Source organism: Anas platyrhynchos, chromosome 2, assembly GCF_047663525.1.
Source record: "Anas platyrhynchos isolate ZD024472 breed Pekin duck chromosome 2, IASCAAS_PekinDuck_T2T, whole genome shotgun sequence".
In the NCBI taxonomy this organism is placed as follows: domain Eukaryota; kingdom Metazoa; phylum Chordata; class Aves; order Anseriformes; family Anatidae; genus Anas; species Anas platyrhynchos.
This window is the reverse complement of record NC_092588.1, coordinates 81,995,829-82,008,450: the sequence shown is the minus strand read 5'-3', so window position 1 is coordinate 82,008,450 and position 12,622 is coordinate 81,995,829.

Genomic DNA, 12,622 nt, shown 5'->3' with positions numbered 1-12,622 from the left:
GTTTCAAGTTTTCTGTTTTATAGGGGTATTCACACTCAAGGTAAAAGGTAGAAGACCCAAACTCTGTTTGTTTTAAAATTGTTTTACAAATTGCTTGATCGCATGTTTTATTGACTTACATATTTATTATAAATGTATATATGTTTATGTCTTTTAAGTTTAGTGTATGTGACTATCCATTTCTTCCTTTCCTTCAGAGAAAATATTGTGTTAACATTCGTCAATAAGTTTTTTAATACTTTCTGAGTTTTGTCTGTTCAGTTTTTAGGCTTGTTAATCGTGAAAGTTTTAGCTTCTTCTCTGCAACAATTACTTACAGTTGAATTTTTCTTTCAAAAAAATGTAATTCCCTCTATTTTCAGTCTTTCAAAATTTCTTTGATAAAATCAAGCTGAAATTATATTATAGTTTCTATTATTAGTTCTCCTGTTTTTCCATTATTTTTCATATTACTTGTTTGTGCCCTCTGTAGCTTGCTATGACATAAACATTGTACTAACTTGAGGCTGTGGTTTATTATATAGTAATAAGAATGAGATAATCAGTATATGAAGTCATTCATTGGACTTTCAAATAAGCATGTCAGTAAAGTGGAGAAAATTGAACACAAGCTGGTTTTGCTTAATACACACATACCCCATGTATTATCTTTTATAATTACATTATGCATATTAATGATTTTTTTGTTTATATTTTTATTTACATACGTATTTATTTCACTTTGGTCATTTTATAACTCTTAGTCTAGCAGTCTTTCAGTGTTCCACTTTGGCTATTGCTTTTCTCCCAATTACTTGTGAATAGCCATGATCAGATGTTTCACTGAGATATGTATTTACATACTTTTAAAATGGCAGTTTTATAATATGAATATAGTGTAGCAGAAGGCCATGCAATGACCACACCTCAGTACTGGTGGATGTTTGTGTTATCTTTTACACTAAGCTCTCTATTAATGTAGCTGTAGTCTGAGGATGTAAGTAAGATATGGAGATTCATAATAGGTCAACACAACTAGTTTGAAAATATGATAGAGCAGACAGGGCTTTTGAGGCATGGATAGGAAGATAATACAAGGTACCACCTATTTACCATGAAAACTTTTTGACTGCAAAAAAGGAAATTTCAAAGAACTTAAAGTTTAAGGAAGTTTGTATATAATCTCAGGGGACCAATTTTAGCATATTCAAATAATAGTAGTATACATGATTTTGTGTGTGTCTTGATTGAAATACAATGAGCTGTATAGGCTTAGAGTAGCAGTAAATGTTTTGGGCAGATTAAAGGCCAACAAGGTCATAAGAAAGTTTATTTTGAAACCTTGTTATTGACTTTTTAACTCTGATTTCTCTGAATGTGAGATTTATTTATTTTTTTAATTATTTATTTTAACTGTTTATGCCAGGAGAAAAATGAATGAACAGCCTTTTATATACATGTCTGTGTGTGTAAACAATTATGTAAATACTATTTTATGTATTATCTTCAAAGACAGAACATTCTGCACACAATGAAAACATCAATATAATGTGAAGGCAGGTTGATGGGGAACACCCAAATCAGAGTTAATTACCTGGGAAGTGATACTTAGCACACTGATTTCCTGTGGCCTGTTGATGTGGTCAGACAGCACTGCAGTCTCCTCTCCCCACTTCAGGGCAATGTGTGCTGGCTGTCATGAGTGCAAATGATAATTAACCTCGTGTGTTGCTGAAAGTGGATCAATCAGCACACGGTAAAAAATCACCATGTATAAGAAGCAAAACAAGCAATTAAGGCTTGTGAGTGAGAGTAGAATTCACCCTTTAAGATTTTTATTTTTTTTTCCATCATAGTCATAAAAGTGTACAAGTGTGATGAGGTGAAAGGCTAGGAATTCTTAGTATAATTTTGTATCCAACTCAGAATGCAATATGCTATCTTTTTAATTAGCATTTCTTATTATGCTACCTATATGCACAAGTATTTCTGGAACCCTTGGAAAAGCATTGAGAGCCACACAGCACAGAAAAGAACCTTCTCCAAAGGGAGCCAAATTAGAAAAATAAATGTATTAAAATAAATTAGAAAATTTCAGGAGGGGTTTTGAACGTGTTAATGTCCATGGAATCTTGATCTAGCCCCTGAGTGCTTCTGCCCTGCAATCTCAGTGAAGTGGGGCTCTGTTTGTGAGGGCATAGGGAAGATGGAGGGAGTACATGTAGATGTATGTGTGGATAGGAGGGTGGTGATGGTAGGATGGGACTGTGCAGTTTAAGACAACATTGTCCTTCATGGGCACATGGAGGTCAAGTTAATGAACAGTGGTAAAAAGGCACCTGCTTGCTTGCCTGCAATTTAAATAGCAACCTGTGTTCTATAATTATAGAAGCAGTTTGCTATTTTTGCAGTAAAGATATACCTCTAAAGCATTTCTCATTGGCATTTCCCAGAAAAAGGTTCTTTCCTAGCCTGAAGCATGTTTCCTTACCAAATTTTTCATGCACTTCCATGCACGGTGAAGTTTGAATTTTGAGTTATACTGGAAAATCCAAAATAATTTTAATAATGACCCTATTATCAGTTTTTCTAAATCACATTATAAGATATTGCATGACATTTTGAACTAAAAGTGTCTGAAACAAGGAAGCAAGTATTAAAGCCTATATCCATTGAATAGCTTAGTGCAGTTATGGCAACTTTATTCATATGGATAGTGCAGTAACTAGAAGAGGACAGAGGTACTATGGAAATCTGAGCTGTTCTCCAAATTATTAAACACTTGCATTAAAAGGGGAAAATTGCAAAGAGTGAACTGGGAGTCAGTCTTGTCATGTTTTAAAATGCAGTTTACTCTTGTTGGCACGTTACCAGGCAATGCTCCAAGGTTCATGCAATCAGCTTGGCTTCTTAGAACTTAACGTCAAAGGCCTTAATAGATGTTGCACAATCTTTCATATATATATATTTTTTTTATGAAGAAACTTATTCTCAAATTTTCTACATAGAATTCATCTCATTATTTCTGGTAGTGCCAAATGTATTTTCTAACTTTCAGTAGAGACATATTTAAAGAGAAACCTTACTGATGCTACTGCTAAGTATATATTGGCCAACAGCTTCTCTGGGGACCTGGATGCATTTCTTCTACACACACAAATAATTTGATTTTGTTGAAAATTTTGTGAAACTTTATGAAAACGTGCAAGATATGAACAATCAAAAGCTTTCTCCTCAAGTGGGAGAGCATTTGAAAAAGGGTTGAATAATGTATTTTATGCTCCACCCCCTCCACCCCCAGACACACACTCCAGATGACACCTTGCCTAAAAAATAATGGCTTGCTGTTGTGATACCTCCTCATGCTGTCCTCACAGATGCAAAACTGTGCCAAGATTTAAATAATTTTCTACTTCCTGGAAGTGATTAACATAAGTCAACTGATTTACTTCCATCTGTCAGGTGGCAAAAGATTAACCAACAGTGCTAAAGCATGTAATTTGTGGTGGTTCACTGTCAGGAGAGACAAACAAGTCTCCTAATTGGAAATTGACAGCTCTGGCACTCATTTGAGCTAAGCTTTTGTTTGCATTAGCTCTTGAGTCACTTTGCTCAATCTATAGCTAGTCATTAAAACACCATGAAAGTTCTCTCTGCAGGTACATAAAGCCAGATCCTTGCCTGTGGCAGACTTAATTAAAGTAACAGCTGGATATTCAATCTTCACACAAAAAGAGGAAAATGCAAGTGATGTTAATGCTTCTTGAAGCACCATGAAAGGAAAGGAAAGGAAAGGATTGCATGAGCTGGGAGTGAACTTGTCATGGCAGTGTTATCATATCAATAGTAAAAAGAAAAAAAGAAAAAAAAAAGTAAATGTTAGAAGGGGGAAAAAACAACATGCATTTGTTAGACATCAGCTCAAACAATGACTAAACAATAACAACATATGTAAACTGATCACACAATATAGGCAAATGGCTTCATTTCAAAACTAAACATCTGCAGGCGTGAAGTGTTAGGATGCAGTTCTGAATTCAAATGAGCTAAAGGTTTTTGTAATTTAATTTCCTTGTAGGAAATACTTGTTTATGGAGAGCCTTCCCTGAAAAAAAAGTGCAGACAACAAAATTACAACTTATGTCATATCCACTATGTACGTACAATGTATATCCTGCAATTTTTTTTAATATTTTTTTTAACTGTAATATGTTTAGAAGATTCTTTGGATATGTAATTAGGATTATTATGTATTATGTTATGATAATTATGTAATTATTCCATGTAGAAATGGAGGAAGGAAAAAAGTATAGACTATTTCTGTTTATATTGTACTTTTTTTTTTTTTTTTGTACGGTGATTTAGTATCATTCTTTTTCTGCTCAAGTGACATTAAAATGTCATTATGTTGGGCATCCATACCATGGAGATTGGTCTTCCAATCGTGTATTACAATATTTTCCATTAAATGATCAGGTTCACCTTCTCAAGTGATGGGATATTTGTTTTGACTTCCTTTTTGAAGGTTTTGGAAAAATCTTACATTTGCACTGGCTGGAAACCTCCCTTAAATTGTCAGCCTAAACAAAAGGCTGGAATAAAGAACAAAGCTTTGTACTTGCATTTAATTTAAATGGATCATTTTCAGCTGTACCTGGAATACTGAGTTGAATTTTAGTTATCTCATTATCAGTGTTTTCTTTCAAAAATTGTAGAGGCTCAAAAAAGGCAAAAGTTTTTTTCATAAATTTATAAAAAGATAAATTGTTTCACTTGTTTAATTACTTAAACATAACAGCAAAGGTGAAAAAGAAACTATTAAACTGTACACATTAGAGTGAATTGTCGATTTAGGGCTAATTCATGCTGAAGCAGTGCTGAGTACATGGATCGCTGACAGATTCCCATAAGGATTCATTTTTTGGTGCTCAGAGTCACAGTAGGCTAAAAAATAATGACATCCTTAAAAAATAAAAAAATAATAAAAATGCAATAAATATGGGTTATTTGTATTACTAAAGCTGAGTCTCTGATGTAACTTCAGTGAAGTCAATAAAGCTGCATTAAAGATAAAGCTGTCCTAATCTTTGTCAGCCTTAAACACACATTTTTCAAATCCATGTCATCAGCTTTTCTCCAGTCTTTACTTTGGTTTTACATGTTGTAATCTTTTATTGCATCCCACTCAGTGCCATAAAGGGCCTTTTTTTTTTTTTTTTATCCTTATTAGGCTTACTTCAGGATTCTCACAGCAGCTAGCAGCTCTTTTACTTGCATAGAAACAGTATGAAAATGTGAAGTGCATGTCAAGTGAGGTAAATGAAGTGCGTTTGATTCTACTGTTAGCCATGAGGAAAGGAAGTGGATAGGTGCTGTAAGAGATACTGCTGAAGTTAATGACCAAGAGAAGTGGATAGCAAGAAGGAGGCATTTAAATCCTAACAGGAAATTATATTTTCATACATACAACTTGGAAGAGGTAATATTATGACTTCTTTAGGAAGCCATTGGCTTAGAGATAGAAAAGCTATAGTCCCGCTATAGAAGAGCAGGAAAAAATCTATTCAGTAGACTTAAAATTACACAGCCTTAAAGTTTTGCTTTCTTCTTTCTTATTTATGATGCTAATATATAATCAAAACTGCAAGGAATGAAAAAGTGAATCTCCAAACATTTTTTGCCTCTGAGATACATTTGAGTTAAGCTCTATTATTTAGCTAGCTAATATTTCAAATACTTAAAGGTTCTATTTCATCTGTTTGAAGAGTTCAAAAAGTATATGTTTTCATTAAGTTTTTATTTACAAGAAGAGAAAAGGGATTATGGTCACAATTCTCTTGCTGAGCTTCTACATACAGACTTTTGAGGCACCTGAATGATCTTACACATGACAAAAGACTGCACCATTCTGGAAGAACTGAAGGTAGGATATATCCTGAAGTGGTGTTAGGTATTTGTAGTCAGACAACTGAATTTCACACAAACATGTTTCTTATTCTTAATAAAATAAAAAATCTTGAAAATTCAGTTCTTGTCAGTCAAATACAAATATATTCATTTAAGGTGCCTGAAAAGGCACTTGGGTACCAAAGTCCAGGCAACTAAATCTCACCAATGTTATCTCATAATAGAAAGTCACTTTCAGCAGACCTGAAAAGTGTAGGTTAAAAATATATGTTACTAATGTCAGACGTGTACCTGTATTTATGGTGACTGTACAGGTATTATAGATGGCAGATGTATGTCTTACTGCCCATGTGTGTAAATTTATTATATTGCATTTTTACATAGTCTTTCTTAGTTCATGTCAGTGTTACACTATTTTACCATATCTCCTTCAACACTAAGTAGATCCAATTTATTCTTTACATTCTTTAAAAAACAAAAATAATCAGTTCGAAGATGGCATGCTGAGATTGTATATCTAGCCAAAAGTGCAAGACTTAGCGCAATGAAAAGTACAAAGATTTAACTATAACTCAGTTAGTTGTGAAATATATGCTTTTAAATGAAGGCTTTCTTTTTGGTGGTGGTGGGTTTTGTTGTTATCTTATGAATAAAAGCTCATAAATGTTGCCATGAGAAATGTCATTAATAGTCTTTTAGGCCCTGCAAAGTACTACGCAGAAGAAGAAGTAAGAAACTATATGCAACACAGGGCTGAGATTTGGATGTTGGCTCTTACCTTAAAATATGAATGATGTCTAAGATATTTTTATAGTAAATTTTACTAGTGGTGGAAATTGCCTTTTATTTTCATGAGGAACAGGCCCTTCAGAAGAGCAGTAAATCCACAAAAATTGTTCAGTTTTGCAACGACTATAAACTGTCATTTACAAAAGAGTTGCTGAAAAATCTTACCTGTTGCCTTCTTTATTAAAGTAGAATTTGTTCACTTACTTTTGTTAACATTGTGTTATTTTTATTAAAGTAGAACATATATTAAATGAGCACTGCTCTGTGAACACAGGTGTAGGGAAGGAAGACAAACTACTTCAGGGGTGTCTAACGTATTTGATATACCCTTATGTAAACCTTGTTCATTGCATTGGTAACAGCTTTAGAATGTATTAAGTACCTGGAACTTTTGGGTCAAATTCTTTAAATGATATTTGCCAAATAGATTTGGTTTCAAATATTTAATATTATGTGGTACAGCAGATGGCCGATGGAAACTATTCAGATATTTATTTTAGAAAAATGTCCAGACATTTCCTCTTATTTTATTTTATTTTATTTTATTTTATTTTATTTTATTTTATTTTATTTTATTTTATTTTATTTTTTATTTTTTATTTTTTATTTTTTTTTAAATTTTTATTTTTATTTTTTAACTATTTATGGTTTATGAACGGTTGCATTTTATGGTTTTTACCTTGTGGTCTTTTCAGCTTATGCCGCATATTGAAGGAAAGGGGGGAGAGAGGAGTGTAGATTGTTTCCTTATCGCAGGCTACTCCAGAAGCCTAAAATGAGAGTGAGTAGTGCTGGTTTGCAGATCCCTTCCTAATGTATGATTTCGTTCATTAGACAGAGTAACATGAATATAACATGAGACAATCTTGTTTCTCATTATGTTAGTTGGGATTGTTAAAATGTCAACATTGCATCTAGCTTCATCCATGTTAAATGAAGGTTAGAAACCACTCAGTTACCCAACCCTCTAGTGATTTACCACCTCAGTTATTAAATGTGTTTTCTCCTGATCTTGTTAAAGATTTCTAAATTATAGGGTCATTTGCATTGTTTCTCATGAATAGATGGATTTTTAGCTGTCCAGGGTCAATAGCTGCATGTATTTTGTATTTGTAAAGTCAGTGATCAAAATAAATCAATGATTGATTCTGCTGAGCAAAAGCATGGGGGGGGGTTGAGGAGGGAAAGCTTTCATTAGTACAAGTTGATAATATTTTCTGTGCTCAGTATTGCTATTTGTATGTAATGAAGACTTAGTCAAATGTCACTCTATTCATTTCTTTAAGAAAAAAAATGAAACAGAAAAATAAGTAAATAGCAATTGATGACAGATGAATCGAGAGCTCAGTTTTAACGTTCACTGGAAAATAAGGTACTTGCTGTTTTGACATTGTGCTTTCTTATCTAACCTATATGCTATGAGCACGATAACACTGATAAAGGAAAAGGAAGAAGTGATGGAGATGATTTTGTTTTGGACTAGTAGAAGGAAAAGAGAAAAATGTTAATAGATGGAAGCAAGAAAAAAAGTTTTAAATAGCTTGGGACTTACTGGCCTGAGACCCTTACAAACATCATGTTCGACAGCTGAAATGATTGCCAGACACCAGAAATGACTGCCAAACACCAGTCCATCTGCTGCTGTATGTGACCAGGGAATACATGTGGTACTGAGCAGGAGGTTGGTACTACGTGTTTGCAATTTACTTGTTCTTAAAGGCTGATTAAGATGAGGTCTGTCACAGGTTTGCAAGGTGTTGTGAACCTGACATGCAGATTTTCAGGAGAATAACTCTGATAGAGCCCTTTTTGACAAGGCTTAATGAATGTTTTGCTTGTGCCATGTATGTCACATCCTTCTGTTGTGTTGAGTGTTCCAGATTTCTTTGGTTCCAGATTGTTGCCAGTTTATTAGTAATGATGTGTTATGAGCAGTTTAATGTATGAAGATAATACCAAGGGAAGGGAAAATGATTTAAGGCAGTATGAGCAATTTGACACTATAGAAAAAATTTTGGAGGAGGAGAAAGATGCTTTTCATAACAAAAAATACCTCACATGGTGATAAAATGTGAGAACAGATCTACTGTTGGTGATGAAAAAGAATAGTCCTTTTAGGCAAAACATTCTGTAATTAATTTTGTCCATGGAAGTGATTTTTTTTTTTTTTTTTTTTAATGGATGCCTTATGGGTGTACAAGCTGTAATATTACTACTTTCCCTTTCTTCTTGGAAGCCTCATGGCTGTTCTGTACCTTGACTTTTTTCATCTAAAAGGAAACCACTTTTTTTCTTAAATATCTTGTGATGAATCCAGTATCTGTGGTACCACTACATAATGCCGATTAATTGATCATTTAGATGATCTGTTTTGCACATGATGGCTGAGCAGCTTTTCAGAAGTAGCCAGGAATGTTTATATTGCCATAAGTTAAACAGACATGGAGCAAAGTAACTTGCTGGTATTTATAATCTGAACCCATTGAAATGGGGTTCAGTGAAATAGTAGAATGACTTTTAAAATTTTAACATGCCTGGAACAGGATGAGGGAAGATGAGGGACAGCTGTGTTGATAGCCAATTAAATATCTTTAAATACTAAAATACCTTTAGTTACTCCCAGATCAATTCCAACAATGTCAAGTGAAGTTGTGTATGTGAACAGAGACAATATTCTTTATTCTTTAATTTCATTAATGACTTTTTTTTTGTTTTGGTTTGTTGTTTTTTTTTTTTTAGTACTAGGGTAGGTAGTAACCCTGGACTATAGGAGATTTACCTAATTCTTATAGTTTACATAGACAATAAAGTAATGCAGAGATGGTGGAAAAGGTGTAACCGTAACTTAGTCTGTGTCATTTCTTATAATCAAAGTAATAGTGTACATATCACAGCAATATACACGCAGTATTGATACTGTATATATAACACACATACTAATGGCATACATACCACACTAATAAACTTTGTATGATCAGAGTTCAGAACTAGGAAATACCACTCAGCAGAGGTTTGAAATCAAACTGCAAACTAAATTTAAAGACTTATAGAAAGATAAGTGAAAATTAAAATATTTTTGCATTCTTTATGCACTGTTTTTGTGAGCAATGATTTAAAAAGTCTATTATAATTTTTGATCAAAAATTGTGATTCATAAACCAACACATAAGTAGAAGATAGGATAGTAGATGAGATAGTAGATTAGGTCTGTCTGTGTTTTTTTGTTTGTTTTTAGAAAGTTACCATGTTTGTTATCCCTTTTCCCACATTTCCTGTACTTGTTTTATCTGTTGTCTCAATACTCCTTGCAGTGGTTTGGGAGTGTTCTTTGTGTGACTGTCATCAGGAATGTGATAAACTTCTGTTTCATTCTCATTATGTATCTTTGCCCTACAAGGACTTCTGAATACACAAGAGAGGGTAAAAAGCAGTTTCCACATAACTCACTGGCACAACACTTCCAGGCTGCAGATTCTGGGGAATTGCAGGGTGCCCAGATCCAGATAGCATCTGGGTTTCCTTGGTGCATGCGTTAGAAGCAGCAATGAGACAGAAAGATTCTGTTGCAGAGTATGTCCAGCTTGGGAAAGGGAGAATCAGTCATTGATTTGATTAGTATAGTGTGATTGTGAAAATGTGTTCATAGGTATTAAATATGTTTTTTGTCTGTTTGTTTGTTTCCCTGAGGTATAGTATCTGGGGGTTTAGCAACAGTAGGATTTTATTCTGAGTGTCAACTATTTGACCAATAAGTCATTTTATTATGCTGTTATACGTTATCTCCCCTTTTACATTCTACCTATGCCGTTTTCTCACCCTCTGATCATGAAGACGAGTTGGTTTTTTTTAAAAAATATACTTACTTATATACTTAAAAAGTATATGTATATATATATATATATATATACTTTAAAAAGTATATATATATATACATATATTTATTTATTTATTGTGAATATGGTGAACCCTTGTAACAACCCAGGCTGATCAAAGGCATTTTGGAGCTTTCTTCCAGCCACTGCTCTTTGTGGGTTATTTGTTTCTAATGAGAGAAAGGATTCCTACTCAAGTCTCCTACTGGCATTTCTTAACAAATTTCAGTGCTGCTTGTTTTCTAGCTAAGCATAATTTTCTGTCTTTGAATATCCTCCTGTGCTGCATTTGCTTTTAAACCATTGTGCTTCTTCCATAAGTCAAATTATTACCCTAAGGAGTTAGAAGACAGTATGTGTGGATGATAGAGGCATGATGTTTAAATGAGTTCAAAGGTAAACTCAAAACTCTTCAGTCCAGATTACAGTAATTCTTAGTGCAGTGGATGAGTTTGAAATCAACGTCTTTGGAGACATTTTGAGATCCCCGGTTTTCCGCTTCATCTCTGGAGGGCACTGAATCTGCAAAATGCTATCCCAATTCTGCAGAAATAGCTTAGAAGATGTCATGTAGTTTCCTTGGAAGGAATTTCATCATAGTGACTGAAAATATTCTGAATTTAAAATTAAACCTAATTGTCTAAGGTTCTCAATACATAAAATATTATCATTTAAAAACATAATAAGCTTTAGCAGATAGAATGAAGATTACTTTATAAGCGCTCAGCCATGATTGCCATCAAAACTATTCCCAAACTTTTGAATGATGACCTGTTTTCAAGAAAATAAAAAGGTATGCCCCCAAGCATTCTCCCTGATTTCTTATGGCAAAAACATCTTTCAAAATACCACTTACTCATACCTCCAATTGAGAAAATTGCTTTAGAGTTTTCTAATGTATTAAGACAGGGGGTTCAGGAATATACCTGGTTTGGTTTATAGGCTCATTTGCATTCTTTTGTTGGTTATGGGTGTGCTGTTTTTCAGGGAAGAAAATGAGTTAAAATCTTGGCCTGAGAAACAAGGAGTTAGGGGCAGAGGGAGAAGGAGTGATGGCTTACATTTAATGCTTGAACTGGGTAGCTGATCCGAACTGAAGCATCACCATCTAATACTCATTTGCTTTTTACAAAAAGCTCAGTTGGAACAGACTTTAAAGGAGTATTATTGGTGCTGCACAGCTCACTGCAGAATAGAAGCATTGACAAGCTACAGCTTTGAGTATTTGCCATAATGCAACAGAGTTATTCAGGTGTTTTGTTGTTGTTGTTGTTTCTGAAATTATTAACCCGTCTTTCCACCTACTTTATAAGACCTTCTGCTGGGTTGCTAGGCTTTTGTTTGTTTTATTCTAATTGTTTTAGGATTTTGACCTACTGCAGTGTTCTCAGAAGAGAAACAAAGCAGCAGGGACTGATTACCTTGATTGGATATGCAGCTGTTGCTCTGATTTAATCTTCTGTTGTGTATAGACCATAGACACCAGTATTAATAATATAGTACTGGTATGTTCTGCTGTGTCAAACTTGACAATAGGAAATTATTTTCCCACCTATTGTTAATGTATTGTTTAGAGAAAAATATTTCCTGTTATCCATGAATATTTCCAAGTTTCACTCAAATCTGCATCATCTTTCATCAAATACTTACCAGTTTGCAGGAATGAATCCTGAAGTTACTTACGTCACCACAAGACAAGCTATGTGCTGAAACAGAGGTGTATTTGATAATTTTGATAAACATAAACTGAAAACAAACAAACAAAACCTTCCTGGAAACAATTGCACAAACATTACGGGAAATATTGGATAGTTTTGATTTCTAGGTAGCAGCACTCATGTAACCTGATGTTCATTATGTATACCTATGTGCATCTGTCCTGTTAACATGGCCTGTCACGTCTTCATGAAGTGAGATGTAGATGTTCTCCTAATGAGTTCTAAACATTCCTGTTTAATAAACTTACCACAAGTAATACCTAGTGGTTGTCTACACTTTAAATAGGATTCTTTTTTTTAATTTACCACTTTTTTTTGTATTTTTCTTTAAGCAAGAATGTTGTTTAAATAATGCAG